This window comes from Coffea arabica, chromosome 9c, assembly GCF_036785885.1.
Source record: "Coffea arabica cultivar ET-39 chromosome 9c, Coffea Arabica ET-39 HiFi, whole genome shotgun sequence".
Lineage (NCBI taxonomy): Eukaryota > Viridiplantae > Streptophyta > Magnoliopsida > Gentianales > Rubiaceae > Coffea > Coffea arabica.
In genome coordinates this window covers 1,884,228-1,903,524 of record NC_092326.1, presented here as the reverse complement: position 1 = coordinate 1,903,524, position 19,297 = coordinate 1,884,228, and the positions used below count along the sequence as shown (strand labels likewise).

Below are 19,297 nucleotides of genomic sequence, written 5' to 3'. Positions count from 1 at the left end.
TAACTCTCGCCAGGACTCACGCAAGCAAGCTAGCAAAAAAAATCCTTCCGAAGTATAACCTAATCTATTACAACATCGTTTCCCTCCAAATAAGCCGGTTTCTAGAATCACATTAACTTCAGAGATAACAGTGCCTTAAGATAGCCAACGTCAATTCTTAAAATACCTTCCCGAATACAACCCAAGAAACAAAACATCAATTCAAATACATCCTTACAAGCCAAGTAACAAATTCATACAAGCCATATACAAATCCAGGGTTTACACCTTTCCAGCTTCAAGTGGCAACCTAAGGCAAAACTACAATGTTTAACTCGAATTACATTCATGAAAGTAAACAATCTAGTACTACTTCCGAGCACCTTTGGTCTCAAATCCTGTAAAAGAAAATCACAACGTGGAATGAGCTACACAGCCCAGTGAGGTTCCAAGACACTCTAACAGTTCAAACAAATCAAGAAAGTTGTGCATGTCATATGCATGGTGCGAGGTTACACAATGGCAGGTTATCATAAGGTGATAATCATTACTCGGATAATTGCTACTTTGAAAACACATGTAGTAGTAGTACTTTTGCTGGTAACTTTACTATGAGTACAACTCATAAATTATCTAAAATCACTAACGTATTTTTGAAATGAATGACCATATAAATATATTTTCATGAATTTTTAGTCAAACAAATAATGGCTCGTCTGACTAGAAGAACATTACAAGGATTGCTTCATCTCAGAGATTAATGCTCATGAGGAGTCTTACCCGAGAAGTGTCAACTAGGAGAGCAATAACATTATTAATAGCAAAGCAAGCACAAAAGGATACAGTACTCGGTCCACTTCCCGTCCTTATAACTCCGATCGGTAACTCCTTCGATTGACTGGCCATCACCTTATCCCTCCAGTGGTAGTACTTGAGTATATCGAAACGGTTGTCCAGGGTTCCAACCTACCCGACCGAGCCCAGTCCTGGCTCGAGTAGGTCAGTAACCGAGGCAGGGCCCAAGTTCAGCTTATAGCTTACAACATGCACAGGTAACCAAGTAATTCGACAAAAAGTAAAATCCATCATTTGAATAGGTCGAGTGAGGTAAAGTACACACTCGCCTAACAATGATGGACAACTTCATATAACATGTGATTCATGATAATCAAGTAATCAAGTGGATACTTAGCACGTAAGCACGTAAGCAATACAAGTTGATTTCATGGGAGCATGTAATTCACGGATATCGAATAATCATATAGATTAGAAATCATGTGAGCAAATAGTCAGGTAATCAAGTAGTCATGTGGGTTGGTAAACGGTTCACGGTTAACTGTTAACGGTTGACGGTTGAGTAATGACGGTTATTTGGCAGGCATTTGCCATATTAATAGGCCATCATTGGCCGTTATCCCATTTTTACCATGTGAGAGTCGAGGAGATTCACTCCAACGACGTATGCAACCATAGCATACCAAGTCATGTTATTCGAGCATTTTCAAGCATGGGTATGGTAAATATTTAACACATAGTACTTAACACTTAGAAATCATGAAATGAGCATGTCCTAGACTTATTCCATTACGTATTCCTATATGGAACACTCACCTAGTCAAACAAGCGCAATAGGTCTCAAACAAGCGTTTTAGGCGTCCGCTCCGAGTTCCTCTTGGAGATCTCCTCGATTGCCTGAGCAAACAATAATGCAAGTACCACTCAATATCGCTACGAATTCTCTAGTTTTCGATGAAGATTGTACGCTAGTGCAATCTAAGAAATTAATGCGGAGACGAGCCTAAGAATTCGTGTAACTCGAGGTTCAAAAGTGGGGTTTTAAAACACAAGACAAATCTGATTTCCATCTCTGGATTCAAATGTAAAACAACCAAATGATATTGAAAGAAATGAAGAGTTCGAAACCCCTTAGTTTCCTTTAAGTTAGAAAATTCCAGATTTAACAAGTAATCTTTGAAAAATCATATCTTACTCTCTACAACCCCAAAATTGGAAAACTTGGTACTATTGGAAACCTCTTTGAAAGTACTAAAAGTTCCTAGAATACACTTTTCCATGATTCTAAATGGAAGATAGTCAAAAAAGGCAGATTTAAGTTGGTTTTTGGCCAACTTTGAAAATTCGGGAAAATTCACTTGATTAGAACTAGCCTTTTAAATTTGATACTCTTTTAGAGTCGTAAACCAAGTTTACAGTAAAACAAGCAGAATGAGAAACGGAGTTTTGAGCACCAAGGTACGGTAGCTCAAAGTTACTAAAAGTTTCTTGTTAAACAAGGGTTTTCCAAAATCAGGTCTCGAACTTTGGTAATTTATTTGACCCATGATACGGCTCAGAATAACACCATAATTAGCAGTATAATACTACCATATAAGGGTTATTCCTCTGTCAAATTTCATAGAAAAATATGCACGGAAAGTCACTTAACAAAATCACTCAAGTTTCCAAAATTTTAAGGCAAGGTTGCCTTGTGTATGAAAATTTCCTTTTCTAAACTTTTGACCAAGAGAAAATCCTCTAAACATGGTTCATTTGTTGAGGCAAAATCTAAAGAACATTCATGGTACCTTTGGTGGGTGTTTAACACCAAGAAATTAATTATCAAGTCTAAACCAAGCCTTGCATCAAATCTGTCTAAAAATCAGGGTTTTCAAGAGCAGGTTTCATATTTTGATCACAGTCACTCAAATTAACTCGGAATTTGGCATGGTTTATGGCATTGGAAAACATAGTCATAGAGCTATAATTTCACAGAAGAAATCATTTTGAAATTCGGCACACAACTAGATCGAATTCGAGCCACAAGTTGTAGCCTCAGCATTTTGTTCTTGTAAAACAGAGAAACAGAGTAGTCATCTTTAAATGGTTGGTTCGGCTCACACACATGGAACCAGAACATACATTTTATACCGTTGGAAAGGCTGGGATATCTAGTTTCAAATGCCGCTGACGGCACTCGATTTTGACATTGGAGCACAGAGTTATGGCCGAAATACAAAAGCGGGTCAGAGTATTACGAAAACAGTTTTCCAGATTTACTGGCTTCACGAAATTGATCCCATTGATCAACCAAACCTCAATATTTTTCAATGAAACTTTGTACACCATATATTCAACATATAAACATGATATATAAGTCATGAAACCCTCAAAATTCTGCAAAAAGCGGCACGATTGAAACAGGACCAACCTGAACATTTTTGAACTACACATCCCTTGAAGTCGAGACTAGCTAGGTATCATTAATCTACCCATTTAAGCACTAAACTAGCATTATATCCCTCATCAATCATTAATCCAAGGGTGGGAGTTCATAGAGCCCACCATCAAAATTTTCCGACATGAAATAAAACAAATAACATGTAATTTTGGCAAATAATCCCACCACAATAAATCTGTCATCGGCTAAACAGAATTTCCAGCAGCTAATTGGTCATAAATCCAACTTTTTACTCGGCTAATACATGATATTAAGTACTCAAATCCGACAAGCAAATACTTGACTAGCTAATCAGATCATCCAAGTCATTGTGGGAATTCATAGAGCCCACTCACCAAGTTTCCATTAAAACTCAAAAGAGCCACCATCGGCTAAGCTGGAAAAAAAAAATTGCAGCAGCTATGTTTCAACATTTTTTGGTCAATTTATCCAACGGATCAAGTACTTTACAACTGAATATCTTACAAGACTTAAGACACATATATTTCATGCATTTCTAAACATTGTTTGCTAATGAAAAAAATTCCAGAAACAACTGCAAATTCTGGTTTCACTCCCTTGGCAAGTCACGTAAATTTTCCAGCATTTACTCAGTCATAAACAAAATTTTCCTTCGGTTAAAACCTTGTATTTGGCACTTAAATCTCACATGCACAACTACTGAACTAATTAGCTAGCATTTCCAGTCCAGATTCAGCTCGGTTGTTACCAAAAATTCATCAATCAACCAGCAAGTTGTTCGGCCACTCTCGGATGAGCTTGCAGGCAAGCCGATTCTGTTTCATCTCTTCTTTTCTAGCTTAATCCGAACTAACTAACTTCAGGCAAGACTTAATCACCTAGTTCTTAGTTAGTTAACAACATTTAAAAGCTCAGATTACTCCAAAGAAACAAGATTAAAGCTGCATTTCTGTTTCGGCTTCTCGGCAAAACTATTTCTATCAAAAATCAGATTTTCCTTTTCTTTGATTTCCTCATCCGGACACTCCAACCTCACATGCAAGTCCATATACAGCTTAATCTACCTATAATCTATTGGTTTCAGCCCAGAGATTACCTCTACTGGAAGCTTACTCACGCGGCAGAAGCTGAAGTTGTCTTACTCTCCTCACGGCTATCTCACGCATGCGATGGATGATTGGCTGCTGTCTTGGTTGCCAGTGGTTGCAGGTGTGGTGGTGTTGCGGTTGGAGATGGATTGCAGCTGGTTGAAGTGGAGGTGGAGAGTGCAGCAGCAGCTCACGCACTGTCTCTTCCCTCAAGCTCATGGACAGAACAGAAGACTCGCAGCTCGCACGCTTCCTTTCTTTTCTCTCGGATTGCAGAGTGCGGCTCAGTCTCTCCCTCTCTATCTCAGTCGATGTTAACGAGGTGAAGGTGGAGTGTGGTCTGAGGTGAATTGTTGCAGAAGAGGTGGAATGGAGTTGCGGTAGTGGTTTGTGGTATAGAAATGAAGAGGGAGAAAGGTGGTGCCGCGGTTTTGAGAAGGGGTTGAGTGTAGGAGTGGTAAAAGTTTTGCATTGGCCGGTTAGGGTGGTGGAGTTAAATGTTGTCCAGAAATTTTGATGGTTTTGCATGGTAATTTGTGAGGTAGTGGAGGGTATTTTGGACTTTTCACTTTTCCTTCTAATGACCACTTAAGCCCTTGATTCGAGCATAATCTCACGAATTATCCCCATGCGTGATTTAAACTCCTAATAGTGTACTAATCTCGCGAGAGTTTCGATTATCGAAATTTATCGATTACAATTTAATATTAAGGTTCCTAGTAATTCCTAACATTATTACCTAATTATTTAAACTATAAAAATCAAGTTTGACCTTAATATATAAATTTAACATTCTTAATATTCGTTTATCCTTTTATATCAAAACTTATTAACTTAATCATTATTAACGCTTAAGATTAGCTATCGGAATTCAAAGAAATTTAATTGTTAAATCAATGAAATAATTTTCCTTCGAAATATGAATTTAATGTAACAAAACTAGGAAATTTAACCACTTATTCGTTATATGTAATTTCTTGAATCAATTATTTACTCCAATCGCGTATTTACTATTTTCACTTAACGAGCTTACAGAAATTAAATTTCGAAACGAATTGCATTAAAAATATAACTAAACTATGGATACGTTTAATTAAACCTAAAAAGCTTAGAAAATAATACTCAGAGAAATCGGGTGAGTAAATACTTATTTTAGCCAGTAAAATAAATAAAATAAGCAAAATTTTCGGGTCCTCACAATCGAGTTTTATGTACCATTAGAGTTAGTTCTTGGATTAGATGTGAAGGGTGGTAAAGGTGTTGGATCGAAATTTATGCATATATGAACCTGCATGTTTACTTATCTTTCTTAAAAGTATTTTCCAAAATATACGTTTTACTCAAACCCATCTCTTAACTCGAGACTTTGAGGGAATTTTTGAAACACCCTCCATGTATATGTTATTATATTATATATGTATTTTAATGTGTATTTTAATATCCACGCGTTGAGTCGCATGGTTAATCTTCTTCAATGTATTTGAGGAATTCGGAATATGTATTGATAATTGTGGCAAAAACATTATTTGAAGTTTGTTACTAGGAAAATTTAGTTTCGGACCATGAAGAAAAGTTTGTATCTTTAACTCTAATTTTGAGATTTTGAATCACATTCTACCACATACATATCCAAAATACATTAAAGCTCTCGATTATATCTCGCATGTTATGATTGACTTGATTTGGACAAAAATTTGGTTGGTCGTTTGGGAAAAAAGAAACCTGGTCATTACTAAAATTGTTGATTTTGAAAATCGAATGCCAGTAAATGGTTTTGGACAAATTGAGTCCAAAAAATTTGGTAAGGCTAGTCTTCTGTTGAAAATATATCCTTCTATTCAAGTTTTGAACTACAAGATTGAATCATTTAACTAGAGTTTTATTTGACCTTGAAGCTAACTATTTTTGTGTAAACCCTAGTTTCATGAATGGTATAGATAAAGTGTGATCGCTTATTCTATGACTTGGAAGTTAGGACTTCTACGGGGGAATCGGTGTCTAATTGTTAGTGCAAATTATGGAAACATTGAACTTTTGGCAGATCTAGTGGACCTAGCAAATAAGGGGTACGATGTGATATTAGAAATAGATTGGCTAGATAGATGTGAAAAGTAAGCTGGCATTGTTTGCTCTTGTATCAGGAATCCAAACTAGAAAATCTATACATATGGAAGCATGAGCATATTTAGCTTTTCTTATAAATACACCCGGGGATAAAATGAAATTGAAAAAAGTACCAGTGGTGAAAGATCCATTAAGAGAGTAACGTACGCTTTATTTGAAAGAGGATACATTAGGGAGAGTGAATTCCGTGGAGGGTGCCTATGCTTTTTGTTTAAAAAAAAGATGGAAATTTAAAACTATGCGTGAATTTTTGAGACTTGAATGAGGGAACCATTAAGAATAAATACCCTTATTGCCTCACATAGATGAATTGTTTGACCAATTATAAGGAGTCAGGGTGTTTTCTAAGTTGGATCTGATGCAAGACTATTATTAGTTAAGGATCTTATAATGAGTTATACCTAAGATTGCTTTTGCTTCAAGATGTGGTTATTTTGAGTTTGTAGTCATGCCTTTTGAGTTGACTAATGCACCGGCAGTTTTCATAAACTTGATACATTGAGTTTTAAACTCTATTTGGGTTAGATTGTGGTAATAGCGAATACATATTTTTCGAGATAATATTCGATCCAAGAGTACAATTATCTTGAAAAATTAAGAATGATCAATAGTAGACTAAGAAAAGTTAATTGAGCGATTAAAGGTGAGTGAATTAAAAAATTTCACCTTATCGCGTGCGAGTAGAAAGTTCGTGTGTTGCACGCACGTAGGAACGATTAAGTGGAGATTTGAGAAAGTTATCCTAGACTCACAAGAGTGAGTAAATACATTGTTAAACGAATTACAGTTAAAGATTAGTGTACAAGTGAAACAAACAAGAGAGAAAAGTGGTTGTACGGGACACTATCTGAACCCTATTTAAAGTTGACTTTTGCAAAGCTTTTTGCCACAATTTCTTCAAGCTTCCAAGATAATATTCACACAACTCAAACCACTCACTCTCTCCTCTCTTTGGTCGGCCAAAACCGCAAAGGAAAAGGAAGAAAGAAAGCTTCTTCATCTTACTCCAAATCTTGTTCCACTTCCCTCACAAATCTTCACCCAAATCACATACTACTTGGAGATTAGTTCTAGTTTGGAGAAAGGCATCATCTTGTGGAATTTCTTGGAGGTTTTGTGATGAAAAAAATTCTGGTGTCATCTAGGGTTCAAGAGGTAACTTTTTACCTTCTTCAATCTTTTTAATTTCTTCAAGAACGAAGCTTAGTTTGCATGGGTTTACAACCCTAAGCAAGAAATAAGTTAGAGGACTTGAGAAATTTCAATTCTTGTTTTAATCTCTACGCTAGCAGTCTTGAGGTGGATTATAGATAGCTGACTTGAGAATTAAAATGCTCGATTGTTGTGTTTATGTGTTATATAAGAGAATTATAGTTAGAATATGGAGAGAAAGTTGGAAGAGGTGTGAGGTGTGAGCTAGCCGAAACTCTCTTATGGTTATCTTGCTTGTATTTCAAATTTTTGTTGGTTATTTGACAATGAAATGGATGGATATATGTTGTATAATTGGTGTACAAAGTGCCTTGCGAAAATTATTTCATTTGATTGCACAAAACTAGAGTTTTCGAAAATGGAAGAAATCTGGAATTTATGATCAGGAGGTCCGGACAGTAGCTCTTTTTCGAACATAACTTGATGTACAAAAGTCGAAATAGAGTGCGGTTTGTGGCATTTAAAACTAGACATTTATAGATTTCTAACGATATAAAAATCACCTACTAGTTCGAACTGAGTGAACCGTAGTAATTTAACAAAATTGACGGTCTTGTTGTGACTCTCTGTCCGAGAGGACAGGAGAAGCTGCATTTTGTGGCTTAATTTTCTAATACTTGTAAACTGATTTTGGAAATCACACTTTCTGATGAAATGTAGAATTTTGAACCTAGTTTCCAACGCCATGAACCATTCCCAATTTGAGTTTGTATTGAGTAAGATATGGTCTGATTTCAAAAGTGCAACAAAGCAGGAAACTGGAAGCTTTTCCCTTTCTTGTTGGCTGAATGGTCAAATCTGTTTTGGGATGTTTTGCCTCGAAAATTTTTGCGTCAATTGCTTATCAAATGTTTCTGTAACCTTGGTTTCAAAAATGGAGTGAATTGGGATTGATTTTATTGGACAAAAACCTTTGGAAAGAAAGAAAGAGTGAGTTGGCAGATTTGCTTTGAAAATTTCACGAAATTTAGTCATTTTGTTATCTGCCTTCCCGTTTGAGTTTTTGCCTATAATTTGATAGGAAGAAAGTCAACATATGGAAGTTTAAGTGTACCAAATTTGGTGTAAATTCAATACCATTTCGATATCCAAATGATGCCTCAAACATTGCTCTTCAAATCTGGAAATTCACTGTTCAAGTAGTGAAAATTAACCGACTTTAGGCTATTATATCTTGACACTCGAAACTCCGAATTTAGTTCCATTTGTTGTGTTTCAAACCTTGTTTGGAACTCTTATTGTGTTACAAATTTCAAAGATTGATTCGTTTTCTGTGAATTTTTCCGAATTTCCAAAAATGGCTGAAAAACCAAGACTGGTTCAAACCTGTCCTCTTGGAACTGAAATTTTGAGTTGAAAAATGAGTGCCTTTTGTTTAGAATCTTGGGAAAGCGTCTTCTAGGAACTTTTAATATTTTGGATCTATTTTCAACGGAATAAAGTTTTTTCATATTTGGACATATCGAGCTCAAGATCTTATTTTACCAAGTTTATCGCGCAAAGCTGAAAATTCATGATTTCTTGGAAAATGAGTTTTTGTGAACTTTTCGCTGTCTTTCGATATCGATCATCCATTTTAAACTCATCTTCATGGATAATGCAAGTTTCTCTTGTGAATTTAAATTCTCACTTTTGAATCTCGATTTTCGAGATATTAAAGTTCTTTTAAGACATTGTCTTAGTATTGCGCAAGTGTATATTCTTCCTTATTTAGCAAGGGGTTTGTAAGTATTTGTGAGTGATAGATAATTGTTATTTCTTCAGGCGCTCAAGAGGATCTTGAAGAGAATCTCAGAGCCGATCACTAAAGGTTTATTTACTCACTTACTCACTTTTTGATTTGGTGAGTGTCAAGTATATGGAGTGTTGCTACGTGCTTAAATGTTCTCATTAATTGTGTATTGTGAAAGTACGGAGTCGAGTGTGTACTTTATCGCACTCGTTCTCTTTTAAGTGAATTATATATTGAATTGTATGAAGTGAATTTGCTAAGTGAATAAAGTGAAGTGTTGCAATAGTGAATCATACTATGTTTGAATCAATGTTGATTGGAGTGAATCTCATCGACTTATATTAATAATAGTAGGGGGGCCCAAATTCTTCGGCCAACCTTGTGACTCGAGTCAGCATGGGCTTGGTCGTGAAACTTGGTGAGCTATGAGAAAAAATTGTATAAACTTGATCTATTTGAAAGATCTCGCTTGGCATACTCTAGTAGTATCGCCTTATATAAAAGATGTGCGAGCTCGATACAGGGGGTGTAATGGTGATCGGGAGTGCGAAATAAGTGTGGTTCTACGGACCTATAACCTACCCGGTTGACGGAGTGTTAGCTCGTGGAGGTACTGGATCGAGCATTGGCAGAGCAAATAGAATATAGCTCCTGAGAGTTTCCGTATCCTTATCAAGTGTGTTTTATTGTTAGTTGTGAACTACTTGAATGTTATAACTTTAATTCTCATATAAGTGCTATCGTTATTTGAACTATGTATTTTGCCTGTTTTTCTTGGCCTCACTGAGCATTAATTCATCCCATTATATTTGTTTTTCTTAACAGGAGCCGAAATAGAAAGAATTATGAAGAATTCGACTTGATGCACTTTTGATTAGGGTTTTGAATGTAATTGATTAGATGACTTTTGAAAGTTGTATATTTGGGGAAAGTGATATACTTGGTATCTTGTAATGTAGTAATTGAATACTTATTAAGAAAACGACCTTTTCTTTGTAGTTTCGAATCTTATTTTTGATTGTTATCCATAAGTTTGAGTTCCTCTTGTAGTGAGTCCTGGCGAGAGTTAGGCAGGCATCCTACCGATACCCTTGGGTTCGCCCTTAGGAGAAGTGGGAGCGTCACAGTTAGTATCAGAGTTTAGGTTTCGGATATTTATAGTCTATCTTAGGCTAAAAGTTTAGAATACCGGACTGTGGGATTTAATTGTGTATTAAGTGCAATGTGATTTGGTGCTTGATGTTTTAACGAGTAATATTGAAGTGTTTGTGTTTAATTAGAAGGATGTTGAATATTAGTGTTTTTTTTTTTGTTGGAGTTAAATCCTTATACGTTTGTGATTTAATGTCTTGCGGACTCTACTCTAAAGATGATTCCATCTCTTTAAGTTGTTCTTGAGTTGAGGACTTGAAGCAACTTTGATTTCAAAAGTTTCTTGATGTTGTAGCACCATTTTGCTCATACAACACTATAAGACTTTAATCTTCGAGTTGTGTTGGAGGTGAGTCAAGATTATGAATTTTAAATGGCCTTCTGATGAATTTAAGGGTAGGACACCTTGCTTCTTCCACTATTTTGCTTGCCGAAATTCCAGCAGAAAAGTTGAATCATTTGAACAATTTTAGATTTCACTTTGACCTTGAAAATGAGACATCTTTTGCATTCCCTTTTGGTTTGACTTATTACCCTATTCTGTATAGGAACTGTCACCTTGAATTTAGTGAGGAAAACTTGTATTCATTTGAAGTTTTAGACTAAGAATTTAGAAAGTAGTTTAGGCTTTTAGATGGAATTTGGAATTTATAATTGTTCGAATGATGTGGCCTGGTATCGTAGATTCTTTTAGTTTTGTCCCTAATTAGGATTATGGTTTTCCTTCTTTTGATCTTGCCTAGGATAGTAGGGGTGGTGCATGCCGTGGGGTCTTTTGTGTTTTGCTTGCATGTACTCCTGTATTTTGAGGCACTTAGTTGCCTATATCTTGTATTTGATATATCTGGCTTGTTTTGTGATCTCCCAACTCATACTATGACTTTTGGTATATGTAATGAATCATGCTTTAATTCTAAATATTTTTGCAACTTATATACGCATTAAGTTCTTATATGCCTAATTATTCCCTTTCTTACGCCTATAAACTTATATTAAGTATGGCTCGACGACCTCGCACTCCTGAGAAAGATGAGGGATCACAGAAAGAAAGATTGATGGATGGCCTTATGTAATTCAATAGGATCCTAATGTTGGATATGAATCAGAAATGAACGAGAAGATTAGATCTACCAATATTATAATGGATTGACCTAGTTGGATACCTAATAATGTTCTCCCCTGTGAAGTTTTAATAATTGTTCTACACGTATCTTGTGATTGGTCCTGTGGACATGTTTTAAACTTTTATGAATGTTTGAACTTCCAAAATATTGCGTTGGCTATTCGTGAGGTGACTTGACCTCAATTCCTATTTGTTTTAATTGAATAAAAGTATTTTCAGATTTTGTTCGACCATTACTATATATATATATATCCATTTACCTGTTGTCCTTTTTCCACAAATATTTATGTATATGTACGTACATTTTGAACTTGTATGAGAATCGAAAATCAGGCAAAGCTTAGGTTCGGATCTTTTCTAAGGACTAAGAAAGAATATTTTTGTGAATTAGAGAGTAAAGATGACCGAGCTTTATGTACCATTAGAGTTAGCTCTTGGATTAGATGTGAAGGGTGGTAAAGGTGTTGGATCGAAGTTTATGCATATATGAACCTGCATGTTTACTTATCTTTCTTAAAAACATTTTTCAAAATATACGTTTTACTCAAACGCAGCTCTTAACTCGAGACTTTGAGGGAATTTTTGAAACACCCTCCATGTATATGTTATTATATATGTATTTTAATGTGTGTTTTAATATCCACGCGTTGAGTCGCATGGTTAATCTTCTTAAATGTATTTGAGGAATTCAAAATATGTATTGATAATTGTGGCAAAAACATTATTTGAAGTTTGTTACTAAGAAAATTTAGTTTCGGACTATGAAGAAAAGTTTGTATCTTTAACTATAATTTTGAGATTTTGAATCGCATTCTGCCACATACATATCCAAAAATACATTAAAGCCCTCGATTATATCTCGCATGTTATGATTGAATTGATTTGGACAAAAATTTGGTTGGTCATTTGGGACAAAAAAAAACCTGGTCATTATTAAAATTGTTGATTTTGAAAATCGAATGCCAGTAAATGGTTTTGGACAAATTGAGTCCACAAAATTTGGTAAGGCTAGTCTTCTTTTGAAAATATATTCTTCTATTCAAGTTTTGAACTACAAGATTGAATCATTTGACTAGAGTTTTATTTGACCTTGGAGCTAACTATTCTTGTGTAAACCCTAGTTTCATGAATGGTATAGATAAAGTGTGATCGCTTACCCTATGACTTGGAAGTTAGGATTCCTACGGGGGAATCAGTGTCTAATTATTAGTGCAAATTATGGAAAGAGTGAATCTTTGGCAGATCTAGTGGACCTAACAAATAAGGGTATGATGTAATATTAGAAATAGATTGGTTAGATAGATATGAAAAGTAAGCTGGCATTGCCTGCTCTTGTATCAAGAATCCAAGCTAGAAAATCTATACATACGGACGCATGAGAATATTTAGCTTTTCTTATAAATACACCCGGGGATAAGATGAAATTGAAAAATGTACCAGTGGTGAAAGATCCATTAGGAGAGCAATGTACGCTTTATTTAAAAGAGGATTCATTATTTAAAGGAATTACAGTTGAGGCTTAGTATACAAGTGAAACAAACAAGAGAAAAGAGTGGTAGTACGGGGCACTATTCGAACCTTATTCAAAATTGACTTTTGCAAAGCTTTTGGCCACAATTTCTTCAAACTTCCAAGACAAGATTCACACAACTCAAACCACTCTCTCTCTCTCCTCTCTTTGGTCGGCCGAAACAGCAAAGGAAAAGGAAGGAAGAAAGCTTCTTCATCTTGTTCCATTTCCCTCATAAATCTTCACCCAAATCACATACTACTTGGAGATTAGTTCTAGATTAGAGAAAGGCATCATCTTGTGGAATTTTTTGGAGATTTTGTGGTGAAAAAAAAAATTCTGGTATCATCTAGGGTTCAAGAGGTAACCCTTTACCTTCTTCAATCTTTCTAATTTCCTCAAGAATGAAACTTTGTTTGCATGGGTTTACAATACTAAGCATGAAATAAGTTAGAGGACTTGAGGAATTTCAATTCTTGTTTTAATCTCTAGGCTAGCGGTCTTGAGGTGGATTGTAGGTAGCTGACTTGAGAATTAAAATGCTTGATTGTTGTGTTTATATGTTATATAAGAGATTTATCGTTAGAATATGAAGAGAAAGTTGGAAGAGGCGTGAGATGTGAGCTGGCCGAAACTGTCCTGTGGTTATCTTGCTTGCATTTCGAATTTTTTTAGTTATTTGACTATGAAATGGATGGATATATGTTGTATATTTGTTGTACAAAGTGCCTTGCGAAAATTAGTTCATTTGGTTGCACAAAACTAGAGTTTTCGAAAATGGAAGAAATCTGGAATTTGTGATCAGGAGGTCCGGACAGTAGCTCTTTGTTCGATCACAACTTGTTGTAAAAAAGTTAAAATAAAGTGCCATTTGCGGCATTTAAAACTAGACATTTATAGCTTTCTAATGGTATAAAAATCACCTTCTAGTTAGAACTGAGTGAACCGTAGTGATTTAACAAAGTTGACAGTCCTTTTGTGACCCTCTGTCCAAGAGGAATGGAGAAGCTGCATATTGTGGCTTAATTTTCTATTACTTGTGAACTGATTTTGGAAATGACTCTTTCTGATGAAATGTAGAATTTTGAACCTAGTTTCCAACACCACCAACCATTCCCAATTTGAGTTTGTATTGACTGAGATGTGGTCTGATTTCGAAAGTACAACAAAGCTGGAAACTTGAAGCTTTTCCCTTTCTTGTTGGCCGAAGCTCGAAAATTTTTGTGTCAATTGCTTTTCAATTGCTTATCAAATATTTCTGGAACCTTGATTTCAAAAATGGAGTGAATTGGGATTGATTTCATTGGACAAAAACCTTTGGAAAGAAATAAAGAGTGGGTTGGCTGATTTGCCTTGAAAATTTCATGAATTTTAGTCATTTTGTTAACTGCCTTCCCGTGTGAATTTTTGCCTATCATTTGATAGGGAGGAAGTTCACATATGAAAATTTAAGTGTACCAAATTTGGTATAAATTCAATACCATTTCGATATCCAAATGATGCCTCAAACATTGCTCTTCAAATCTGGAAATTCGCTGTTCAAGTAGTGAAAATTAACCGACTTTAGGCTATTATATCTTGATGTGCAAAACTCTGAATTTAGTTCCGTTTGTTGTTTTTGAAACCTTTTTTGGAACTCTTATTTTGTTACAAATTTCAAAGACTGATTCGTTTTCTGTGAATTTTGCCAAATTTCCAAAAATGGCTGAAAAACCAAGACTGGTTCAAACCTGTCCTCTTCGAACTGAAACTTTGAGTTGAAAAATGAGTGCTTTCTGTTTAGAATCTTGGAAAAGTGTCTTCTAAGAACTTTTAGTACTTTGAATCTAGTTTCCAATGGTGTAAAGCTTTTCCATATTTGGACATACCGAACTCAAGATCTGATTATACCAAATTTATTGCGCAAAGCTGAAAATTCATGATTTCTTGGAAAATGAGTTTTTGAGAACTTTACGTTGTCTTTCAATACCGATCATCCATTTTAAACTCATCTTCATGGAGGATTCAAGTTTCTCTTGTGAATTTAAATCTTCACTTTTGAATCTCGATTTTTGAGATATTAAAGTTCTTTTAAGACATTGTCTTAGTATTGCGCAAGTGTACATTCTTCCTCGTTTGGCAAGGGGTTTCTAAGTATTTGTGAGTGATAGATAACTGTTATTTCTTCAGGCATTCAAGAGGATCTTGAAGAGAATCTCGGAGCCGACCACTAAAGGTTTATTTCCTCACTTACTCACTTTTTGACTTGGTGAGCGTCAAGTATATGGAGTGTTGCTGCATGCTTAAATGTTCTCATTGAGTATTGTGAAAGTGCGGAGTCGAGTGTGTACTTTACCGCACTCGTTCTCTTTTGAGTGAATTATATATTGAATTGTATGAAGTGAATTTACTATGTGAATAAAGTGAAGTGTTGCACTAGTGAATCATACTATGTTTGATTCAATGTCGATTGGAGTGAATCTCATCGACTTATATTGATATTAGTGGGGGACGCCCAAATTCATCAGCCGACCTTACGACTCGAGCCAACATGGGCTTGGTCGTGAAGATTGGTGAACCATGAGAAAAAATTGTATAAGTTTGATATATTTGAGAGATTTCGTTTGATATACTCAAGTAGTATCGCCTTATATAAAAGAAGTGCGGGCCCGGAGCAGGGGGTTTAACGGTGATTGGGAGTGCAAAGTAAATGGAGTTCTACGGACCTATAACCTACCTGGTTGATGGAGTGTCAGCTCGTGGAGATACTGGATCGAGCATTGGTAGAGCAAGTGGAATATAGCTCCTGAGAGCTTCCGTATCCTTATCAAGTGTGTTTTATTGTTAGTTGTGAACTACTTAAATGTTATAGTTTTAATTCTCGTATAAGTGCTATCGTTATTTGAACTATGTGTTTTGCATGTTTTTCTTGGCCTCACTGAGCATTGACTCATCCCATTAGATTTGTTTTTCTTTAACAGGGGCAGAAATGGAAAGAATTATGGAGAAGCCAACTTGATGCACTTTTGATTAGAGTTTCGAATGTAATTGATTAAATGACTTTTGAAAGTTGCATATTTGGAAAAAGTGATGTACCTGGTATCTTGTAATGTAGGAATTGAATACTTATTAAGGAAGCAGCCTTTTCTTTGCAGTTTTGACTCTTACTGTTGATTGTTATCCATAAGTTTGTGTTCGTCTTGTAGTGAGTCCTGACGAGAGTTAGGCAGACATCCCGTCGATACCCTTGGTTTCGCCTTTGGGAGAAGTGGAGGCGTCACAATTTATTATTAGTCGAAATGCAAGGTGCTAGATAACATAAGAAATTCTATATGGAACTAGTTCTAGGCTTGACAATGATGTCTCACCTAAAGAGCTGCTATTATAATTAATTTCATCCATATTCCACCTAAATGCATTGTTTCAAAGGCAACCCACGGAACCATATAGTACAAATTAAACCTTGTCAAATCTCTTAGGCCTACAAATTACGTTGATTTGGTAGACCCATTGATAATTACCTCCTCTTTGGTCACATTAAAAAAAAAAGCAAGTTTTATCGCTTCGAAATTTTAAAATTGACTTATGATTAAGGATCTATCAACTACTGTCTTCGAAAATGGTTCATCACCTGCACTTCATGATGTTATCCAAATTTTAGATTATCCTCAAATATTTATTGAAATTATACTGGCCTTGCTACGTAGACGGAAGCATAACAATTATTTTGATTAAAAAAACTGTATATATATAACTTTTTATCATTAAATTTTATAAATTCTTTTGGAGGCAAAAGTTAAACATATATGCTTTCAAACCTTTAATGAGGGAAAACTAAAATTTTAGAGAGTCGGTGACTAGAGGAATGGCAATGAGGTGGATATGAGGCTAGGAAACCCTCACCCATCTCCCTCCTTGTGCTATAAAAACTTCTCCTGGCTTTAGTGCTATCCCCCCACCCCCATCAGCCTACCCAGCCAGGGTGCCCTGATGGGTGGTTCAAAATAAAATTTTATTTTTTATTTTGATCTTATGTTTTCATATATAATATTAACAAATAACTTTATAAATCAATCTTTTGGACTTTTAACTAATATTCAACATTACATTATGTTTAAAATCTACTTTAATCTTTTAAAAACATTTCTCCGTATTTGTTAGCAAATCTAAACTAACAGCTGTTACTATTATTGTTACAAAATTATAAATAATATAATATGTACATAGATATTGGCAAATATAGCTGCATATTAATTAATTTATTTAATTTATAGGCAAGGATGGCGCGGGGATGGTAGCCACATCGTGGGGGGAGAAAAATCCCCACCACCCCACTCCTGCCCCCACAGCTCTCTTCACTCCATTTCTCTCCCCAAAGGACGGGCATCCATTCCTATCATGACCCTTCCCCACCTCTTAATTCTCATGCCATTGGATGGGCCAATTTAGAGGGAAAGTGAATAAAGTTGGCATCTATCTGCCCTATGGTTTAAGTCGTTATGGAAAGGAGGTGACCTCTTAATTCTCATGCCATTTCCAGCTTTGAGTGATGAAATCAGGAAGATGAAAATTCTAGACAAATTGTCGTGTCTCAATCAATGAACTCGAAGATGGATCATGCAACGGCGTGATTCTTGGTATGTTATTGTCCAATTAGCAAATTTTGAAAAATCATTGACGGTTGAGATGAAAGTCAAGTAACAAGAGGTTTAAAACTTTTTGGATTCTTCTATTCACAGAACATAATAAAAGATAGGTGCACTCTTCAATTATGCATGCCATCGTATGTTTCATTAGTCAACATTATTGTTTATTATTAATCGAATGCAACGTTCTATATTTGGATTATAAAAGAAGTTGTATATGGAACTAGATTATAGGCTGACAATGATGTCTTATCTAATTAAAAAGCTGCTATTCCAATTAATTTCATCCATATTTCACCTAAACGCACTGTTTTAAGGGTAGCCTATGGTACCAAACTAGGTATGTCAATGGATCGGATTTTATCCAAATCAAATCCAAACCCAGTATATCTGAGTAGGGTTTAGGTTTAATTTATTAACCCAGACCCTAACCAAATCTAGATTCCGTAAGAGAATCATGAATTTGGGTGGAGTATGATTTTCTATGATTTAGATCCAAATTCAAATCCAAATTAGACCCTACCAATACCCATGCAATATTCTATGTGTGTGTATGTATCAGTAAATTCGGAAAATAACCTAATATTCTATGTCATTATAATTAGTACAAACATTTTCAAGAAAAAATGAAAAAATGAAAGCAAATAAATAAAAGATTGAATATAGACACAAATGAAACTTTGAAAACAAATAGTTTTAGTTGATAATAATTCTTTCTTTGAGTTCATAATATTGTGTTCAACATCATGAATGTTGATTTTATTATTTCAAAATAAAAATTCGATGATATTTATGTTATTTTTTAACTCTATATATTTTCAAAATATTTTTACTTTGGTTCCTCATTGTATGTTCAAAAAGTATTCACGAATACCCGTCGAATACCTAAACCTATGAGGGTTCGAGTTTGAGTTTACTTTTTCAAACCCATAAGGGGTTGGGCATGGGTTTGGGTCTAACTAAATTTAATAAGTATGAATGCAGATCAAGGGAATCTAAATCAAACCCTATCCATTAAAATACCTATAAAATACCTATACTATACAATATAAATTAAACCTTGTCAAATCCCTTGGGCCCACAAATTATGTTGACTTGGTAAACCCTTGGATAATTACCTCCATCTTTTTTTTATATAAAATATCATAATTTTATTGAAATTTGCATTAATGATAGAAATTACATCATTAAACATACACAGATATCAAAAAACAGGATAATATGGTGAGCCCTATCGAATAGATCCAAAAAATTCCAAATACGTTAATCAAAATCTAAAAAACTCATCTTGGGCACATGAAGAAAGCAAGTTTTGTCGTTCCAAACTTCAAAACTGACTTTTAAGAGTCTATTAGCTATTGTCCTTGAAAATGGTTCATCACCTTCACTTCATGATGTTTATCCAAATTTTAGATTATCCTTAAATTTTTTATTGAAATTATACTGGCCTTGCTATGTTACCTATGTAGAAGGAAGCATAACAATTACTTTGATCAAAAAACAGTATATACAAATAACATTTAATTTTATAATAATATTTTATAGAATTTTTT

The 19,297-nt window shown here is 35.0% G+C and overlaps 1 long non-coding RNA gene across 2 annotated transcripts; it reads right to left on the bottom strand.

Annotated features, from left to right (window-relative positions):
- Nucleotides 1-30: 30 nt before the first annotated feature.
- LOC113708712 (uncharacterized) lies at nucleotides 31-4,681 on the bottom strand. 2 transcript variants are annotated; one of them, XR_003452478.2, is made up of 3 exons: nucleotides 4,275-4,674; nucleotides 1,591-1,671; nucleotides 31-377 (listed from the first exon to the last, which is right to left on the bottom strand). It is a non-coding gene; the product is annotated as an uncharacterized lncRNA (long non-coding RNA). The 2 variants fall into 2 exon arrangements; XR_011820825.1 differs by having other exon boundaries at nucleotides 31-1,671; nucleotides 4,275-4,681.
- Nucleotides 4,682-19,297: the final 14,616 nt, after the last annotated feature.